The sequence below is a fragment of the Octopus bimaculoides genome, chromosome 1 (assembly GCF_001194135.2).
Source record: "Octopus bimaculoides isolate UCB-OBI-ISO-001 chromosome 1, ASM119413v2, whole genome shotgun sequence".
NCBI classification, from domain to species: Eukaryota; Metazoa; Mollusca; class Cephalopoda; order Octopoda; family Octopodidae; genus Octopus; species Octopus bimaculoides.
The window spans coordinates 57958707-57964903 of NC_068981.1; the positions used below are offsets into that span (position 1 = coordinate 57958707).

Genomic DNA, 6197 nt, shown 5'->3' on the forward strand with positions numbered 1-6197 from the left:
TCTTAACAAACTGAGGGCTTCATCAGGCTTTTGATTTCTATTTGGTGTTACTTCACCTACATGAAATTATTTAATGAAAAACTTGAAGTCATGATTTATCACTTCCCTTCCTACATAAACCAGAATTTTTACATGCATGGAAAGCAGTCATTTCATGAACCTATCAATGTATATTTTCTATTACTGTTACAATTATAAATATTGCCCTCATTTGTCTTCTTATTTTTAAAGCACTCTTGACAATTATTAAACTTCTGTGTGTGTGTGTGTGTGTGTGCATGTAACATTCATTCTGTAGTTGGATATTTTCCTTAATGCTAAAGCAAGAAAAACATATTACTTAATATGAACTATATATGACTGATTTTCTTTAAGAAATGTAGTATCTTGTTGGACCCTTTTAATCTCTACTTTCTGAACTATGGTTATGGCATTTGTACTTGGATTTTTTGTGATTGTATCACTGGATTTTATTTAACCTCTACACCTTCAAATTTGGCTCAGTAATATTTGAGCTGAAAATTACCAGAAATTCTAGTCAAATTTTTTTCTCTAAAAAATTTTATTTTCTACTTTGTATTTCAAAATGTATCTTGAGGTGGTGGACCACCGCCACTACTTTCCATGCTAGCATGGGTTAGGTTTAATATTTTATTGAGGTAGTGTTTCATAGTCAAATACCTTTCCTGTTGCTAAACCATACCTCCTTTTCAATTGAGGGATATAATTTCAAATGTCTTTGAATGGCAGTAACATCATTGCCTATAACCAAGCAATTTTTGGAGAATGTAAACACATATGTGTACAAACACACACTTATATTTTGTTTTTTCCTTGAATTACTCATAGTTGTATGATTTGATTCCTATTCACATTAGCTACTATAACCCTGGATCAAGTGAAGTCTTGTCTGTAGATTTGGCAGATGAAAACTGAAAAAACTTACTGTGTACTTGTTTGTCCTTTCTAGGTGTCCTGTGATAGTTGCAAATTAGTGTTATTGTCATACAAACTGTGTCATTTGTTTCCAGTCTTCTGTGCAATCTAAAGGTTGATGACAGGAAAGGCATTTGGCTGTAGAAAGTCTGCCTTTATGAATTCCACTTGACCTAATCAAGCATGGTAAAATGGACATTAAAATGGTGGTAATATTTTCTTGAATTTTGGATCTTGAATCATAAATCATGGAACTATTAACTGGGTAATCCCACTCTGTCAGATAAAGAGCATATTAGATTTGTAGGTTTCTAAACTTTTTTGCTGAAGAAAGATCTTCTCTAAAGTTGGAAGTAAGAACCATGTTTAAAATTTACAACACATTCATGATACAAATAAGAATCGTTTTGTGATATTCTTTGAGTTAAATTATGTGACATCAGTAGTTTTGAAGCAACTGTGTTGATTAGGGGAGTGCAATAATGTAGTAAATTCCTGATATCACTAAACTTCAATTTCACATATATGTATAAGTTTTATTTTAATTTATATTTGATGAAAAAAATTATTACAGTACAGATAATGTTGGAGTATTTATTTTTAAAATTTCCAAAGAAAAATATAATTTTTCATATTTCCAGAGTCATTTGTATTTTTGAATCAAACTTTTAATTTAATGCTTTCTATGGTGTTGTTTATTACTGTACTTAACTGTTGTGAAGTGAATTTTTCTAATTAAAAAATGATTTTTTATAAAAATTATTTTCTTGTTATTATAAGGAAGATGTACGAAATGATAGCACAGCAGATTAACTTGATGTACATAGTTATGTCCCTTTATATTCAACGTTCATGTTCTGCCAAGGTCAACTTCACCTTACATCTTTCAGATTTGATAACTTAAGTACCAGCCAAGTACTGTGTTGATATTCATTCATATACAATACCTGGTTCTCTGCCTATGTTTGTAATTGTTGTAGGTGGAGTGGCAGATATTGCAGTGTGAGACAAATTGTATTGCAAATTGTAGAGTTAACAGAGAGTGTGAAAAGTTCAAACTGGATTAGTTAATGCCTACATATTCAAGTGCCTGATATTTACTCAGTGACTAACTGTAGAAAAAGATGCTGAAGTAAGAACAAGAATTCTCGCTAAGCTGGAACAAAACCAAGTTGTAACCTTACAACAAGTGTGAAAAGAGTGTGAAAGAATTGTAAATCTAAGACATGAAAATTGAACATAAAGATTGCTCCCAAGTGAAACAAGTGTGAAATAAGCAGAATAGAAATCAAGTGTGTACTAAAATACAGTACAAACAGGACAAAAATCAGGAAACAAACCTGTGTTTTACATGTGGAGGTGGAGGTCTACACCTGAGGAAAAAACTGCTCCTTTATGAAAGTGGAATGTTTCATGGAAAGATTGGACACGTAAAAGCACATTGTAAAACCAAGATGACAAAACATTGGAACAAAGAAAATAGAGTAAACGAGATGTTGTTGAAAGAAAATGGTAATGTAACAAAGAGGAAATATGAAAATTGAAAATATAAGAGTAAAAATGCAGTTAAACACTGGAAGTGATATTACCATTGTGAATGAAGAAACTTGGAAGTATATCAGAGAGCCAAAATTAAGTAAGTCTGCAAAAGTAGTACACGATGTTACAGGTAAAAGATTGTATTTTGTAGGTGAATTTGTGTGTAATATGACATTTCGTGACCGAATGAAAACAGCAAAAGTATGTCTGTTAAAAGATTCAGTAACTTTGTTCAGTACAGGGTGGGTGGAACTGTTGAGCAACTGCAATAAAAAAAATATCCTCACACGAAATAATGTGACTATGCTACTAGCATTTTTGGGGATTAGTAAATTGCTACCAAACTTATATTTTCAATATACACAATGTAATGGTCCCGCTAAATGATTTGTTAAAGAAAAATGCAAAATGGTGCTGGACTGATAAGTGCCAGAAGGCATTTGACAAATTAAAAAACATTTCAACGTTGAACTATTGTTAAAGCATTTTGATCTGAAGCTGGATATTATCTTGGCTACAAATGCGAGTGATTATGGTGTAGGAGCACTGCTTCTGTATAAATATGACAATGGGAGTAAAAAGGTTATAGCCCATGCCTCACGATCGTTATTACCAGCAGAAAGGAACTATAGCCAAATAGAAAAGAAAACATTAGGAATTATATTTCGTATGTGTATTTGATGTGCAAGGTTTAATAGTTGTAGGAATTATATTTGGTGCAAAAAAATTCCATAGATTTAATCATGGAAGAAGTTTCTGTCTACAAACGGATCATCACCCACTACTGTCAGTATACGATTCTAAAAAAAGGAATACCACCACACAGAGCTAATGGACTACAGCGATGGGGCACTGCATTATTGAATTATGATTTCAAAATGGAATATTTACCATAAAAAAAAACTAGGGCATGCGGTTAGTCTGTCCAGACTGATACTGAAACACTGTGAGCCATTCAAAGATACGGTAATCGCAGCATTAAGATCAGAAGGTGAAATAAAAAATGTAATGTGGAATGTGGAACACAAATTACCAGTGATCCTAGAAGACATAAAATGAAATACAGAAAAGAACAAATTCATAACAGAAATGAAAAAATTACTGTGGACAAGAAAAGTAAACAGGAACAGGATTGGTGCAAAACAAAATCAAGACATGGACCTACACTCAATTTGTGATAGTCTACTGAAACACTGCAAAAGAAAATAATGTTGAGGGAATTCCATGTTGGACATCTTGGTATTTCGAGGATGAAAGCTTTAATGCATAGATATGTGTACTGGCCAAAAATGGATAGAGAAATTGAAAATTTAGTGAAAGGCTGCAGAGAATGTGCTCTAACAGCAAAATTAAAGACGATAAAGAGTGAACCTTGGCCATAAGTAGATGTTCAGTGGTCAAGACTACACATTGATTTCATTGGTCCCTTAAATGGTTCATACTACTTAGTCGTGGTAGATAGTTTCTCTAAATGGCCAGGAATTTTTGTGTGTAAAAAGCCAAGCTCCTCAGTAACGACAAACTTTCTACCTGAGTTGTTTGTGAAATTTTGCGTTTCCAGACACTATAGTGTCTGATAATGGAATGCAATTTGTGTCTTTTGAGTTTAAAAAGTTCTGTAAAACGTTCACTGAAGAAAATGTAACTACTGCATCATACCATCTTGTCAATACGTTCAAGAGAGCTCTAAGAAAGTCAAATAAGGAAGTTATGGATGAGGTAGCTCTATAACAATTCCTAAGAGTATACTAAGTGCCACCAATTCCAAATACACCAGCAGGTATGTTACCAGCGGAGCTGGTGTTTGTGAAGAAAATAAAATCAGTCTTCGACAAATTGCTACTTGGTAAAAAAAAAAAAAAACGAAAAATTGCAATGATAGAGCAAGATTTTTCAAAATTGGTGAAAATGTATTTATTAGGGCATATATGAACAGAAAACAAAGTTTGGAAGACAGCGTGATTACCAAACGCATAGGAAAAATGCTATACTTGGTAAAAGGAAGAAAATGGGTATATAAGCACTAGCGTAGCTAGAGTGTGTACCACTTGGGGCGGCCCTTCCGTTTGCCATCGCTATACTTGTTGTCAACCCTCACCTTACTGACAGCATACTTGTACAGCTCTTACCAACCACTCGTCTATCCCCGGTTTCCACATTGACCACCAGATAAGGGATCGGGGGACTCTGTCAAAGGCTTTCTCCAAGTCAACAAAAGCCAAGTACAGAGGTTTATCTTTGGCTAGGTATTTCTCCTGCAGTTGTCTTACCAGAAATATAGCATCAGTGATGATTCTGTCTGGTATAAAACCAAACTGCATCTCATCTAGACTAACTCTCTCCTTGATTAGTTGGGCTTTGATCCTCTCTGTAACTTTCATCATCTGATCCAAGAATCTGATACCCCTGTGGTTATTTCTATCTAAAGCATCACCTTTACCCTTGTAGCAGTTGACTATGGTGCTGCTACACCAGTCATTGGGTATGACTCCTTCATGAACTACCTGATTTATGATGCAGGTGACAAGACCATAACCCACACCGCCAGCTATTTTAAGCATCTCAGCGGTGATTCCTGATGGGCCAGGTGCTTTCCCTGTCTTCATATCCTTAATTGCTTTATCTACCAGGGTATTGTCAATTTGGGTAGCTGGTCCCTCAATTGGGTCAACCTTTGGCAGACTCTCCTCCTCCCATTCATTCTCCACATTCAACAGTCTTTCATAATGGCATCTCCAAGCCTCTTTCTTTGCAGAATCATTAAATGGAAAGGCACCATCATCCATATGGACACATTTCTCTCCTATGACATCACGATTTTCACTCACATGCTGTCTTGCAATCTGAAATACTTCAATTCTTCAGTCCTCATGTTGCTGAACATTGGCAAACATCTTTTCTGCTACTCCCTTGGCTAAATATACCTGCCTCCTATCTTCCCTTTTGGCTATCTGATACATTCTCCTGCCACCCCCCACTCTTCCAGGCCTTCCGAGCCTGTTTCTTTACTCGAATGGCTCTGTCTACAGTTTTGTTCTACCACCATAGTACCCTAGGTCTGGACGGGACTTTGTACCAGCCACAGATTTGGTCTGTGGCACTCAGCAAGCTGTCTTGCTGGAATTCCCAGCTGCCTTCTATGTCACAGGACTGTAGCTCCTCCCTATCATCAAATTTCTCGGTAAGGACATCCCTAAATCACTAACCATGTGAAGAGTTCTTAAGCTTCCAAGTCCTTCTTTTCCAGATTGGTCTGCTTTCTGGCATCCTTCTGACCTCCAGGCTAAAGTCACTAATAACTAGTCTATGCTGGGGTGGGGGTTACATTCTTCACCAGCGAGGGTCTTTGTATTTAAGAGCAACCATGCATCCCATTGTCTGGTGTAAATGAAATCAATCTGGCTAGCAGAGTCACCTGATTGATAGGTTATCAGGTGGCTAGCTGGTTTCCTGAAGTTGGTGTTGCAGATCAATAGGTTATTTGCATCGCAGAACTCCAGGAGCCTAGTTCCCTCTTCATGTTTGATACCAACTCTATGGCTCCCATGTATACCATGGAAGATACCAGGTTGCTGTCTGACATGCCCATGAAAATCTCCAGCCACAAAGATGAGATCATTGTCACTCATCTTTGAGGTAGCCTGCAGAAAAATATCATAAAAGTGATCCTCCTGTTCATTTGGTCAGCCCACTTGTGGGGCATAGGCAGAGATAATTGTAGC

At 36.2% G+C, this 6197-nt stretch overlaps 1 long non-coding RNA gene across 1 annotated transcript in view; it reads right to left on the bottom strand.

The window, feature by feature from the left end:
• Positions 1–6197, bottom strand: part of LOC128247568 (uncharacterized) — a 100084-nt gene that overhangs the window by 71877 nt on the left and 22010 nt on the right. The gene's annotated exons all lie outside the window — the stretch shown is intronic.